Raw genomic sequence first — 15728 nt, 5'->3', positions numbered from 1 at the left:
TTTTAATAATCCAGAAGTTGTTGGCAATTTGATCTCTGGCTCCTCTGCCTTTTCTAGATCCAGCTTGAACATCTGGAAGTTCACAGTTCATGTATTGCTGAAGCCTGGCTTGGAGAATTTAGAGCATTACTTTACTAGTGTGTGAGATGAGTGCAATTGTGTGGTAGTTTGAGCATTCTTTGGCATTGCCTTTCTTTGGGACTGGAATGAAAACTGACCTTTTTCAGTCCTGTGGCCACTGCTGAGTTTTCCAAATTTGCTGACATATAGAGGGTAGCACTTTCACAGCATCATCTTTCAGGATTTGAAATAGCTCAACTGGAATTCCATCACCTCCACTAGCTTTGTTCGTAGTGATGCTTCCTAAGGCCCACTTGACTTCCTATTCCAGGATGTCTGGCTCTAGGTGAGTGATCACATCATCATGATTATCTGCGTCGTGAAGATCTTTTTTGTCTATGTTCACTCTTGCCATCTCCTGTTTGACCAGTTCCAATTTGCTGTGATTAATGGATGGCAAATGATTAATGATTAATATTATTAATATTCCAGGTTCCTATGCAATATTGCTCTTTACAGCATTGGACCTTGCTTCCATCACCAGTCACATCCACAACTGGGTGTTGTTTTTGCTTTGGCTCCATCCCTTCATTCTTTCTGGAGTTATTTCTCCACTGATCTCCAGTAGCATACTGGGCACCTACCGACCTGGGGTGTTCATCTTTCAGTGTCCTATCTTTTTGCCTTTTCCTACTGTTCATCGGGTTCTCAAGGCAAGAATACTGAAGTGGTTTGCCATTCCTTCTCCAGTGGACCACATTTTGTCCATATTTGTCCAAATGCTATGTAAATAGTTGTAAATGCAATGAAAATATTGTGTAAATAGCTGCCCTCAAGTTTAGTTTTTGGAATTTTCTGGACTTCCTCCCCCTCCCCTGAATATTTTTCATTGAGGTTGTTTGAATTTGAGGATGTGAATCCCCCAGGACATGGAGGGCTGACTGTCTATAAGTCTGTATGTGTTTATATATGTAGATATGTGTATCCATGTGTTTATATATGTAGATATGTGTATATGTATATACATACTATACATGTGTATGTGTACATGTGTGTACACACACATACACACACCTTTAGAAGGTTTGTATTTTAAGGTCCCAAACTGGTCCTTTGCTGGGCTTGCTGGGGCATATCCAGGCTGTCCTCCTGTGGGCCCTTGAATGAGTTAGTTACCTACCTTGAGTCCTGTTTTCTGCTTCACACCTATGGTCTACCTTGTAAAGTTAATGTGAAAGTTAAAGGAGGCAGAAATGCACCAAAGTGTCTGTTACAACCCCGGATGCTAATAGTGATGACTCAGTAAAGGTTAACACCCATCTTCTTTGAACTCTTTGGAAAGAAAATGATTCATGCCTCTAAGTCAAGCCTGGTTTTTTCTTTTTTTTTTTTAAGTGAAAAACATCCATTTCATCAATAGGTGAGCTGAAATCCTGGGGATATTGATGGTTAGGATGATGCGCAGGAGGCCTTCCCGCATCGGCCTGAACGCCCACCCCGCCCAGGGCAGCCATCGGGTTCACGCAGCAGTGAGAGGAGGAAGGCTCTGCCTTCTTCTCCTTGCCCACTCCTACACGTGCCAGGCAGTCAGTTCGAACATGGCTTTGTCCAACAAGAAGTGCAACAAACCATAATTGCTAAAAAGCCCACGCTGCAGCATGAGCCCTGCCTTCAGCTTTTCTTACCTCGGAAAGGTGAGGAGCCACCGGGAAGCCCAGCAGGAAGGCCAAGGTTCCCACCTCCTGCAGACCAGGCAGGGCCTCGGCCTCCTCCATCAGTATGCAGGCGGCAGCCGGCACCCTTTGTGGCAAATATTTATCAGGCCCCACTCTGTGTCTGGTTTCTGGGTCTAATGAATGAGGTGGCAGCGTGTGTTAGGTTAAAAGGCCTGAAATCCATTTACCGCCTGGGTGGACATCAGAATTAGGTGACAGATGAACTGTAAGAAAATCAAGGCAAGAAATGGGCCCTTGCTGGAGTATGCTCACTGAGAGGTGGCCCTGGATCATTTTTTCGTGCTGTATGTTGCCTGTGTTTCTGCAGACTCTGTAGGTGCTACCTAGTCAATGCTTGTTAGTTTATGGTGTGAAGGATTTTGGAATTAAACCTCTGCTTTGCTCTAGGAACATGCAAAACCATGGATAGTGAATGAAGAGGTCTGCGTTCGAAGGCTGGGGAGGAGTTGATAGGCTCCAAGGCAGTCGTGCACGAATGACCCCTGTGGGTGAGAGGAAGGGCAGCCGCTTGCTTCGCTTGCTTGCCCCTCTCCCCCCGACCCTCCAGGACAGAGCCGGCTGTCTCAGGCACTCAGGCGCCTTGACGGCCCGTGGGTGTAGCCATGCCTGATGAGGCCAGGATATTTTCGGGCTTCGGTGTGAGCACAGCTCTGCCAAAGCAGAGAGGCCTGGCTTTGGTATGCTCTGCCACAGGGCTGGTGTCTGTCCGCAGACGTCTAGATCCGCATCCTGGAGGCAGGGCGAAGCCGCGAGGGTGACTGTGCCGCCTCTATAGCTGCTCGCCTGCAGCGTGCAGGGGCGGACCGCCCAGCTTGCGCTCTGTGCCTTTTCTTCTTCTCCCAGGGCTCCTTCCTCCCTTGGTTCTTTCCCATTCATTCATTCAGCAAACATTATCTGGTGCTGGGTGCTATGACCCCCCTACCCAGCATGGCCAGCAGAGACAGAAGTAAGCAGATGGTTACAAACTAGGGGGTTCATGACATGCAGGCTGAGACCTGGAGGAGCTGAAGGTGTTGGGCAAGGGTCTGAGCAGGAGGACTTGAGGGTGGTGGAGAGCATTCCAAAGAGGCCCGGAAGTGAGGGAGCAAGTGGGGGCATGTTCTGTTAGGGCTCAAGGTCCTTCTGTTCTCTCCTCCACAGACCAGGAAAGGGTGTGGTTGAGAGCAGCAAAGAGGCTGAAACAGGCAGAGCCTGGTAGAAAGGCAGTGTTCAGTATCTGGAAGCTGTTACTAACTCTTTTTGAGTGCTTCTTGTCTTTTCCCCATGCCTTCTCTCTTTTTCTTGGCCTCTTTCAATTCTCTCTCTTATTTGAGGCTGAGCTCTGATCCATGATTTCTGAAAACCCTCTTCCATTCTATCTGTCAGCCTCTTCTCCTGTGCCTCCTGTTATTTTTAATGAGACCTGTGACATTTTATGCTTCAAGAATCACCTTGAGTGTTGTAGTAATGCTCTATAGAAATAGAACCAATAAGATGTGTGTCTGTATTCCACAGTTAAGAAGGCTGGCAAGCCCAGAATCTGTAGCATGGGCCAGAGGGCCGGAGACCAGGAGGAAAGGCCATGTTGCTGATGAAGTCCAAAGGCTGTCTGCTGGCAGAATTCCCTCTTGTTGGGAAGAGGTTAGTCTTTTTGTTTTATTCAAGCCTTCAATGGAACAGATAAGGCCCACCCACATGAGGGAGGGCAATCTGCTTTACTCAATATCTACCTGTTTAAATGTTAAAATCATCCCTTCCTCATTCAAATACCCTCATAGAAACATCCAGCATAATTGCTGACCAAATAGATGGACACTGTGGCCTAGCCAAGTCACATAAAATTAGCGATCACAAGTATGTGGATGGTGCTTTGAAATTAAATGAGAAGCATTTTGAAATTAGAAAGCCCCTTATTCTGAACTCTCCGTATACTAGACAGCTCTAGCATTCTGCCAGGGTCCAAATGAAGCTTGAGTAATGTTGGCCAACAGAGTGCTTGAGTAATGAGCAAGCTTCAGATCCAGCATGGGGGTGGGGTGGGAGTGGGTAAGGTGTCTATTCTACTATTAGGGTGACCATTTAAATTAAGGTGTTCCTGCTTGGAGGACTTCAATGTGGAGGCTAATTTTGAATTAGATGAAAAATTTAGAAAAGCTTTAAAGATAGTGGTATTTCCAAATGCATCAGGAAAGCAAATTATTAACCTTCATGATTTTGACTCTCCTTATTTTCTCTTACTCCATTTATGTTTTTATTCCTTCCTCACTTTGGAAAGAATATACAATGATAATGAATGGAAAATATATGTGCAGGTGTCCAAGTGTCCCATGGAGACAGATCTTCGTAATTATTACTTAGTGGGTTGTGAGAAGCTGATCTCCGGTATGAAGTATGGAGAGTCTCTGCTCAGTCAATGCATTCATGCCACCAGTCATGGTCAATGGCTCATGACCTCTGTCCCTCTGGAGTTCCCACTCCAACCTCATTTCTGCTTCCTCCAAGTGAGAATTCACACATTGTGACATACAGACACATTGTGAGGTAATTTGTGAGATATGAGGGTGGCAGAGGATGAGTTGGTTAGCTAGCGTCACTGACTCAGTGAACATGAATCTGAGCAAACTCCGGGAGATAGAGAACAACAGGAAAACCTGGCATGCACAGTCCATGGGCCTGCAAACAGTCAGACATGACTGAGTGGCTGAATAACAGCGTAGGCATAGCACCACTGGAGAAAATAAACAATAAAGGACAAGTGAAAGTGTGAGTTGCTCGGTTGTGTCCAACTCTTTATGACCTTCTGGACTGTAGCCTGCCAGGCTCCCCTGTCCAGGGAATTTTCCAGGCAGGAACACTGGAGCGGGTAGCCATTACCTTCTCCAGGGGATCTTCCCAACACAGGGATTGAACCTACTTTTCCTGCATTTCAATTAGATTCTTTACCATCTGAACCACCAGGGAAGCCATCAGCAGACTTATAATACACAGGACAGAGACTGTGTGATGGTTAATTTTACGTGTCAACTTGTCTAGGTCTTGGTACCCAGATGTTTGGTCAAACATATGTGGGTGTTGCTGTGAAGGTATTTCCTGGATAAGACAGACATTTAAATCAGTACACTTTGAATAAAGCAGATTACCCTCCATAAAGTGAATGGGCCTCATCCTATCAGTTGAAGAACTTAAGGAAAAGACTACTTCCCAGGTGGTGCTAGTGGTAAAGAACTCACCTGCCAATGCAGGGGACATAAGAGACTCGGGTTTAATCCTTGGGTTGAGAAGACCCCCTGGAGGAGAGCTTGGCAACCCTCTCTAATATTCTTGCCTGGAGAATCCCATTTACAGAGGAGCCCAGTGGGCTACAGTACATGTTCAGTTCAGTTCAGTTGCTCAGTTGTCTCCGACTCTTTGCGACCCCATGAACTGCAGCACTCCAGGCCTCCCTGTCCATCACCAACTCCCGGAGTCCACCCAAACTCATGTCCATCGAGTCAGTGATGCCATCCAACCATCTCATCCTCTGTCGTCCCCTTCTCCTCCTGCCCTCAATCTTTCCCAGCATCAAGGTCTTTTCAAATGAGTCAGCTCTTTGCATGAGGTGGCCAAAGTACAGGAGTTTCAGCTTCAACATCAGTCCTTCCAAAGAACACCCAGGGCTGATCTCCTTCAGAATGGACTGGTTGGATCTCCTTGCAGTCTAAGGGACTCTCAAGAGTTTTCTCCAACACCACAGTTCAAAAGCATCAATTCTTTGGCACTCAGCTTTCTTTATAGTCCAACTCTCACATCCATACATGACCACTGGAAAAACCATGGCCTTGACTAGATGGACAGCACATGAGGTCGCAAAAATCTGGACACCACTGAGCATGTACACGTGCACTGTTCCCAGAGGAAGAAAGAATTGAGCTCCAAGCTGTCTTTGAATCTGAGCTGCAACATCAACTCTTCCCTGGTCTCCAGCCTGCTGATCTACCCTACAGATTTTGGACTTGAATCTCCATAATTGTGTGAGCCAATTCCTTAAAATTAATCTATCCATCTATCTACTTACATATTTATCTATCTATAAATCAGTATATCTAAATACTCACACATCTCCAATGGGTTCTGTTTCTCTGGAGAATCCTTTCTATCACACTGTGGTCAAATGGATGTTTATGTTTATTGGACCACAGGACTGGAAGTCCAGAGATAGAGCAGGCTTCAGTGCTGGCTTAATCTAGGGGCTCTTGCCCCATTTCCTGAGATGCTCTTGGCTTTGCTGGCCTCTGTGGGTAGGCTTCTTCTTCAAATATTTCCTTTTGTTTCCCAGGTCTGAATTCAGTGATATGCCCTTGTGGAACCAATCACCGGAAAAGGATGGAAATGAGATTACCTTTGGAACATTGTGAAGCTGGGAATGAGATCAAATTTCCTTTATGGGCTACCTGGAGGAGAAAGTATTTCCTTGAAGGAGATCAGAATTCTCTTAGAGAGAAAGGGAAATAGGGAAGAGACTCTTGAATAGTGAAGACTTGTTGTTCAGCCACTAGGTCATGTCCAACTCTTTCCGACCCCACGGACTGCAGGAAATAGTGAAGACTCTGGGGTAGCAAAGAGGAGACACAGTTATTAGATGCTCTGGTGCTGAAAAAAAAATCTCTCCATGTTGTTGATTTAATTGATGCCTTACAATTTTTATTCATTCAACCAACACTTTTGGACCATTCAATCTGTGCCTGGCAGTATGCTAAATGCTGGAGGTACAAAGAATAATACAGATAGTGCCCTATCTCTTGAGGGAGGCATATAGGTGAACAAAACTATTGTGAGCAATGTACGAGAAAGTTAGTGAAGAGATAAAGCAAAATGCTATGATGACTCAAAGGAGGGAACAGCTAACTCTGTAGGGAAGGAGGCTGAGGAGGAGAGTATGTATATCCTTCCATATCTGGGAAGATGGGGCATCCTAGTAGAAGGAGCAGTGTGTGAAATGGCACAGGGCCATAGCAGGTGGTGGGACATTCCACTACCTGTGTGTGCATGAAACGGTGTGCATTTGGGGGATGGTGAGGGATGAGGGCTGAGGATTCAGGTCCTAGGGAAATTTGAATGTCTTCGTGTACATGTTAGGACTTAGAAAGTTAAGTAGGTAGGAGGGCCATGGGGGTAAGAGTAGAAAGTCTGTTTTGACTTGGTATGGAGGACAAACTGGAGGAGGCGACCTTGAGGGCAGGGAGGTTCGTTCGTTTGTTTAATTTGTAAACACTGGAGCATACTTGCTTTACAGTGCTGTGTTAGTTTCTGCTGTACAACAAAGTGAACCAGCTCTGTGTATACGTACGTCCCTTCCGTCTTGGACCTCTCTCTCACCCCACCCCCATCTCACCCATCTTGTTGTTTAGTCACAACAACAACAACTACACTGCTGGTAGGAATGTAAATTGATAAGTCACTATGGAGACCAGTGTGGAGGTTCCTTAAACTAGCATATGACCCAGCAATCCCACTACAGGGTATTTGTTGTTGTTTAGTCGCTAAGTTACGTCCAGCACTTGGTGACTCCACGGACTGTAGCCTGCCAGGCTCCTCTGTTCGTATACACTGCGAAAACCACAATTCAGAAAGATACGTGTATGTCCACTGTAGCACTGTTTACAATAGTCAGGACATAAAAGAAACCTAAGTGTCCACTGATAGAGGAGTGGATAAAGAAGATGTGATTCCTTTATACAATGAAATAGTACTTAGCCATAGAAGGGAGGGTCTTTCAGTAGCCAAGTGGGAGATAAAAGGCAATGAGAGCCTGAACTGAGGACCTGATGGAGGGTCTGTAGCAGAGGACACACCAGAGGGAGATTCAGAGGAAGAATCAGGTCCTGATGATGGCTTGGATGTGGAGGGGATGGGAGGAGAGGGCGTGGCAATTCCAGTGGCAGCCAGGAATATGAGTAGGAGAGGGCTCTGGCAATAAGTAGATCAGGGTGGTGTATTTGAGATAGATAGTCAGTAAAGGCCGTTTTGAGGAGGAAGCATTCAAGCCCATACATGAATGGACTCATGGAGCAAGGCATGTAAATATTTCATATGAGTAGCTGGCCATTGCTTAGGCTGCTTTCCCTAATAGCTATAAGAGCTATGGAGCCAAGGTAGGGAGGAAGATGCTCACTGACAGGTGAAGGCATAATTTCGTTTGTCCTCCTGAGCTCTGTGGGTAGAATCTATTTATCCGTGTATTCTGGTGAGGCTGCTGGCCCTGATGGTGAGTGTCCTGGAGACTGGCCCTGATCTGAGTGTGCCTCTTGCCACGACTTCTCTTCCTTTCCACCCATACTCCTGGGCACAGAATCTTCCAGGTCTTAGAGCTTGGCTGTAGTCTGCATCTAGCAGCAGGGAGCTCCACTTGATGCAGATACTGCTTCTGAACACCAGGGGACTCTCTTGAGAACCTGAATCAAACTAGATGACATCTAGGACAAGGCATCTTCTGAGGTGTCCGCATCGAATTGGGTGTCATGCAAGGAAGGGACTGAAGCGTTTATCCACTTATTCAAGCTCAAATTATATTTTTAACTTGGGATCAAAAACACCTCATCCAATAATTTCAATGACTAAAACAAAGTGTGATAAAGGTCTCATTTCTCTACTTTACTCATCTTGGTATTGAATTATTTGTTGAGTGAATAAAAGAATGAATACTTAGGCAAAATTCCAGGAGAATTTTCAAATGGAAGTAAAGATAGGAAGTAAGCAATTGCTATTTTCTTGCACTTGTGAAACAAGTCCCATCTGAGTGTTATTCTCTGACCCTTGTTCCTTTCACTATCAGTTTACTCAGAGATCTTTACTGACTCTTCAATAATAAAAGCCTCCTCAGAAAGAGTGTCTCAGAAACTGAAGCGTGCGGCTATATGGACACTTGGAGTTTTCGAAGGCACATTGTCTTGCTACTTCACTGTCCAGGAAGACCTTTCAGTTCAGTTCAGTTCAGTCGCTCAGTTGTGTCCGACTCTTTGCGACCCCATGAATTGCAGAACGCCAGGCCTCCCTGTTCATCACCAACTCCCGGAGTTCACTCAGACTCACATCCATCGAGTCAGTGATGCCATGCAGCCATCTCATCCTCGGTCGTCCCCTTCTCCTCCTGCCCCCAATCCCTCCCAGTGTCAGAGTCTTTTCCAATGAGTCAACTCTTCCCATGAGGTGGCCAAAGTATTGGAGTTTCAGCTTTAGCATCATTCCTTCCAAAGAAATCCCAGGGCTGATCTCCTTCAGAATGGACTGGTTGGATCTCCTTGTAGTCCAAGGGACTCTCAAGAGTCTTCTCCAATACCACAGTTCAAAAGCATCGATTCTTCGGCGCTCAGCCTTCTTCACAGTCCAACTCTCACATCCATACATGACCACTGGAAAAACCATAGCCTTGACTAGATGGACCTTTGTTGGCAAAGTAATGTCTCTGCTTTTGAATATGCTATCTAGGTTTGTCATAACTTTTCTCCCAAGGACTAAGCGTCTTTTAATTTCATGGTTGCAGTCACTATCTGCAGTGATTTTGGAGCCCCCCAAAATAAAGTCTGCCACTGTTTCCACTGTTTCCCCATCTATTTCCCATGAAGTGATGGGACCAGATGCCATGATCTTCATTTTCTGAATGTTGAGCTTTAAGCCAACTTTTTCACTCTCCACTTTCACTTTCATCAAGAGGCTTTTTTAGTTCCTCTTCACGTTCTTCCATAAGAGTGGTGTCATCTGCATATCTGAGGGTATTGATATTTCTCCCAGCAATCTTGATTCCAGCTTGTTTCTTCCAGTCCAGCGTTTCTCATGATGTACTCTGCATATATTAAGACAGAGTTTACGCCAGCCGGGTTTGGATGATATAATATAAAAGCACAGTAAGTCCTTGGATAAAAGGGAGAAAGGCTCCTAGTTTGGGATAAAAGCATCTTTTAAAAGTCATTATTTTAAAATGGAATATGCTGTTCATTCTTTGAATGAGGTTATTCTTTTGTGCCACTGTTTCTTTAACATCTGGCCTGTACCAGGCGACGTGTCTTAGATTGTTGACCTACAAATGCCGTGTTTTTGCGGCTGCAGCGATCTACTGTGTTTTAAGAAAGCAGGCTTATGTTAGCACCAATTTAAGTACAAATGAAAAATACAACAGGCCTGGAGGCAGTCTGTTCTCCGTGACTCTTGTTACCATATTCTGCCATCGCATGTGATTCTTCAGGTCCTGGTCCATGGGAAATGGGCAAGTGAATGAGAGTTTACTTAAAACAAAACCAACCCCCAAACTCTATGTGCCAGCCAGTAGGCAAGTTTGGTGAATTCATTGTTTTACCTCAAAAGAACACCCGTGAAGGCTTTCATATCAAACACCACTAGGTGTCGCTAAACATCAAGCTTCTCAGAACAGTTGAGCTGGAGGATTTACCAACCGTGGCTCCCCGCGTTCTATTAATATTTTAAAACTCTATTTGTACTGTATACATTTTCCACATCATTATTTCTTTCTGCATCTTTTACGTTTAATGTGACATGCATTCCTAGGAACACAATTTCATCCTATTTGACAGTAAGCCAGCTTATTCTTCAGATGGAGTTAACTCCTCCAGCCCATCCTCCGTGTGGCAAGGGGATTCACGTTTCATTTGTTATTAAAATATTATGGCCAAATGTGCATGGTTCTGTTTTTTACGTCGGCAGAGTACTTATTCTCTGATGCCTTTTGGCTGCTCAAGCACAATGTGAAAAAACCAGAAGCTTGATTGCTTGCGTATGATTTAGACTGCTCCGGAAGTGTGAGGCTCTCACAGATATCATGGTGTCCATCTGGGGCCTTCCCACAGGGCCACCGTGGAAACCATCTGTGGAGAATGAAGAGTCAGTTCTGCCTTAAAGACTCTATAGAAAAGGTCTTTGCTGAAACAAAACCCCTTCCTTTGATGCCCCTTAATCCCTTTATCTTTCTCTAGGCTTCCTTGCTATATTTTCTGTGACAGCTCTCAGGGGACCAAGGCCAGCAGAATTTTCTATGCCTTGGGAATATCTATCCCCATCAGTAATTCAGACAGTGGGAAGGAGAACTTGTGCGTGTCCCCAGGGGACGCTTCAGTTGTGCATTTGATGTTGACGGCTTTCTTTGTCATGAAGAATGGAATCAGGGGTACATGGATCACACTATCTAGTGAGAAAACTTTGGAGCTATATCAGGCTTTACAATTTCCGGAGCACTTTCACATCTATCATCTCACTTTATTCTCACAACCGTCTGTTAAGGAAGGCAGGATGGGTGTTTGTATTTCTGTTTCACAGAAAAGGAAGCAGAAACTCAGAGAGGTTAAATGGCTTGCCCAAGGTCATCCAGATATAAGGCAGAGTTGTAACACTCACTTGCTTTTCCACCTCCTCTCCAACCCCCTCACACCAACCTGTTCCCTGCAGTGGAATTGTTAGGGGCAACAAGAGAATGCGATTCTAGCCAGGCTGCTTCCACAAAGCTGGCCAAGAATAAAAAATCAGGTGCTGGAGATTTCAGGGCAAGGGCAGAGCAGTCCTCGTCATTCTGCTGCCAACTGCCCCCTTCCCAAGGCACCTTACCGAAGGCACACCATCATCTGGCTGATCGCATGACAGGTACTGCTTGATGAAGCTGCCATTCAAGAGATGTGAAAAAGATGGAGAGTACACAGGAAGCTATTAAAAATACTTTCATGACTGCAGGGTACTTTGGGGGAAAAAGGGTTCAAGATATGGAGCTGATTTCATTTAGAAAAGCAAAGTTGAAGAGAGAAGTTGAACATTGTTTTCAGGTCAAAACCCCAAACTTTGCTTCTTGGCATGTAAGAGGAGGCAGAAAGGGTGCAGTGGGCGGAGGTAAGGGCAATGACACCAGGGCCCGTGGGATGCATTTCCAGCTTTCCCAGACCACGAGGGCCAGGAGTGAGTTTAGGGAGGCTTTGGTAAACTTCTTTGTCAGTATCAGGGGCGGTATGTGTTAGTTGCTCAGTTGCATCCGCCTATTTTTGACCCCGTGTCTGTAGCCTGCCAGTCTCCTCTGTCCATGGAATTCTCCAGGCAAGGATACTGGAGTGGGGAGCCATTCCCTTCTCCAGGGGATCTTCCTGACCCAGGGATTGAACAGGGGAAAAGCAGCACTGCTTTAAAAAAATTTTTTTACAATTATACAATTTTAACCTTTTTACTTTTAAAAAAACTTGTAAAGTTTTATACTGGAGTATAGCCAATTAAAGTGTTGAGATAGTTTCAGATGGACAGCAAAGGGACTCGGCCATATGTACACCTGTATCCATTCTCCCCTAAACTCCCTTCCTATCCAGGCTGCAGGGGCTACTGCTTGACCAAAGCTTATCTATAAGCATTTTACTAACCTGAAGGAAAATACTAGCTGGCTGAGAAAAGAAGACAATCTAAAGGCAAAGGAGGAAAGGAAAGATATACCCATTTGGATTCAGAGTTCCAAAGAATAGCAAGGAGAGATAAGAAAGACTTCCTCAGTGATCAATGCAAAGAAATAGAGGAAAACAATAGAATGGGGGAAGACTAGAGATCTCTTCAAGAATATTAGAGATACCAAGGGAACATTTCATGCAAAGATGAGCACAATAAAGGACAGAAATGGTATGGATCTAACAGAATCAGAAGATATTAAGAAAAGGTGGCTAGAATACAAAGAAGAACTATACAAAAAAGATCTCCATGACCCAGATAACCACAATGGTGTGATCACTCACCTAGAGCCAGACATCCTGGAGTGCGAACTCAAGTGGGCCTTAGGAAGCATCACTATGAACAAAGCTAGTGGAGGTGATGGAATTCCAGCTGAGCTATTTCAAATCCTAAAAGATGATGCTGTGAAAGTGCTACACTTAATATGTCAGCAAATTTGGAAAACTCAGCAGTGGCCACAAGACTGGAAAAGGTCAGTTTTCATTCCAATCCCAAAGAATGGCAATGCCAAAGAATGTTCAAACTACCACACAACTGTACTCATCTCACACACTAGCAAAGTAATGCTCAAAATTCTCCAAGCCAGGCTTCAACAGTACATGAACTGTGAACTTCCAGATGTTCAAGCTGGACCTAGAAAAGGCAGAGGAACCAGAGATGAAATTGCCAACATCGTTGGATCATCAAAAAAGCAAGAGAGTTCCAGAAAAACATCTACTTTTGCTTTATTGACTATGCCAAAGTAGTATGGCGTGACTGTGTGGATCACAATAAACTGGAAAATTCTTCAAGAGATGGGAATACCAGACCACCTGACCTGCCTCCTGAGAAATCTGTATGCAGGTCAAGAAACAACAGTTAGAATTGGACATGGAAGAACAGACTGGTTCCAAAACAGGAAAGGAGTATGTCAAGGGTGTATATTGTCACCCTGCTTATTTAACTTATATGCAGAATACATCATGAGAAATGCTGGACTGGATGAAGCACAAGCTGGAAATCAAGATTTCTGGAAGAAATATCAATAACCTCAGATACGCAGATGATACCATCCTTATGGCAGAAATCGAAGAAGAACTAAAGAGCCTCTTGATGAAAGTGAAAGAGGAGAGTCAAAAATTTGTCTTAAAACTCAACATTCAGAAAACTAAGATCATGGCACCTGGTCCCATCACTTCATGGCAAATAGATGGGGAAACCATGGAAACAGTGTCAGACTTTATTTTCTTGGGCTCCCAAATCACTGCAGATGGTGACTGCAACCACGAAATTAAAAGACGCTTGCTCCCTGGAAGAAAAGCTATGACCAACCTAGACAGCATATTCAAAAGCAGACACATTACTTTGCCAATAAAGGTCCGTCTAGTCAAAGCTATGGTTTTTCCAGTAGTCATGTATGGATGTGAGAGTTGGACTGTAAAGAAAGCTGAGCACCGAGGAACTGATGTTTTTGAACTGTGGTGTTGGAGAAGACTCTTGAGAATCCCTTGGACTGCAAGGAGATCCAACCAGTTAATGCTAAAGGAAATCAGTCCTGAATATTCATTAGAAAGTACTGATGCTGAAGTTGAAACTCCAATACTTTGGCCATCTGATTTGAAGAACCGAGTCATTGGAAAAGACCCTGATGCCGGAAAGATTGAAAGTGGGAGGAGAAGGGGACAACAGAGACTGAGATGGTTGGATGGCATCACTGATGCGATGGACATGAGTCTGAGCAGGCTCTGGGAGTTGGTGATGGATAGGGAAGCCTGGTGTGCTGAAGTCCATGGGGCAAAGAGTCAGACATGACTGAACAACTGAACTGACTGAACTGAATCACTAAAATAATCTGTTAATCCGTTGAATGGTGGGATCCCTCTGCTGATGAATAGAGACTGAAATATACTGAATATTTTATATATATAATATAATAATATATATATACTGAATATATATATATATATCATTAATCAGTGATGACGACTGGGCTCACTTTCAAATGCAGCTGATAAATGCAGCTGAAGAGTGCAGCTGTAATGTCATACTTATAAGCCATAGGATGCTGGAGCAAAAGGCACCTACCTGGTGTTATTTCAGAGAGAGGTCCTACCTGCAAAATCCATTTGTGAATTCCAAAGCAGCTTGCTTTCAGGGTACATTCTGAAATACTGGCCTTTCCACCAGATGCCCAATTATTTCTAAGGTCCAGCCTGAGTGCCATTTGAAGGCAGCAGTGTTTGCCTTCGCTTTCCAAGGTTGGTTTTGCAAGACTAGCTCCTTAGCTCTCATTAGAACTGGTGGTTCTTGACCTTGGCTGCACATGAACATTGCTTGGTGAGCTTTAAAAAATTGCTGATGCCTGGACTCCATCCCTAGATGTTCAGATTTAATTGGTTGAGGTTGAGTCCAGGCACTGGTATTTTTAATAAGTGCCCCAAATGATTGTACTCTGCAGTCGGGGATGAGAAGCACTGTGTTAGAGCTATAGGACACTTGTCTCATGGTTGGTAACTGAAAATTCTGGTTAGCATAGCTTTCCATTCTTTTTGTTTGAGTGAAAGAAACTTTGTGCACTCATCAGTAATTATTTTATTTATTTAAAAGTTCAATCACATTAAAGTGCTGAATTGAAATATATATACCAGCTCCTAGTTATAATTTGTTCTATAATTTAATCTAGTGTTTTTCAAAGTGTGTTTCTAGTGTTTTGAATCATTCACATTACAATATGTGTATGTGTGCGTGCTCAGTTGTATCTTGATTTTTTGCAACCCCAAGGACTGGGGCCCACCAAGCTCTTCTGTCCACACAGATTCTCCAGGTAAAAATACTGCAGTAGGTAGCCATTTCTTCTTGCAGGGGATCCCCGACCCAGGGATCAAACCTGTCTCCTGCACTGGTGGACGGATCATCAGTCACGGCTGAGTCACCTCGGAAGCCCTGTCAGAATGTAGGGTATTTGTTGACATGCAGGTTCCTGGGCTCCCTTGCAGACCTACCGAATGGAGCCCTCTGGGTGGAAGCCGTTCAGGGGTTCTCGGTGAGAGACCACAGCAATACTTAACAGGTTTTAATGAATATTAACACTGTCCTGAGGGCATTAGTAAATCTTAGTACTTATAGTGTTTTATTTTGTTTTGTTTCTGAAATAGCAAGGCTTCTAGCCCTGTAGCCCTTCATCACTTCTCTGTCAGAACCATTAAATATTTATCTGTGTAGGCTGTTTGCTGATGAGAGGGATTGCCTGATTTAACCTTTCTGGCATTCCTGACCAGCTAAAAGATCCCTTGTATCTTTCCTCAATTCTGTCACAAAATAGGAAGAAAAAATGAAGTGGCAGCATGATGTCACTGGTGTACTTTAAAACCCCATGACTGTCTATTCCCAATTAGCAGTCTCCCTGCTGGCTGGCTCCTAAGTCTTTCCAAGCTTGCCCTGGTGTCACGTATCCAGCTGCTTGGTGTTTGTTGATTTATTTGCATCAAATAGTCCCCTAATAACTGTGTCTCACAG

The sequence above is a fragment of the Budorcas taxicolor genome, chromosome 20 (genome assembly GCF_023091745.1).
Source record: "Budorcas taxicolor isolate Tak-1 chromosome 20, Takin1.1, whole genome shotgun sequence".
NCBI lineage: Eukaryota > Metazoa > Chordata > Mammalia > Artiodactyla > Bovidae > Budorcas > Budorcas taxicolor.
This window is presented reverse-complemented; position numbering follows the sequence as displayed.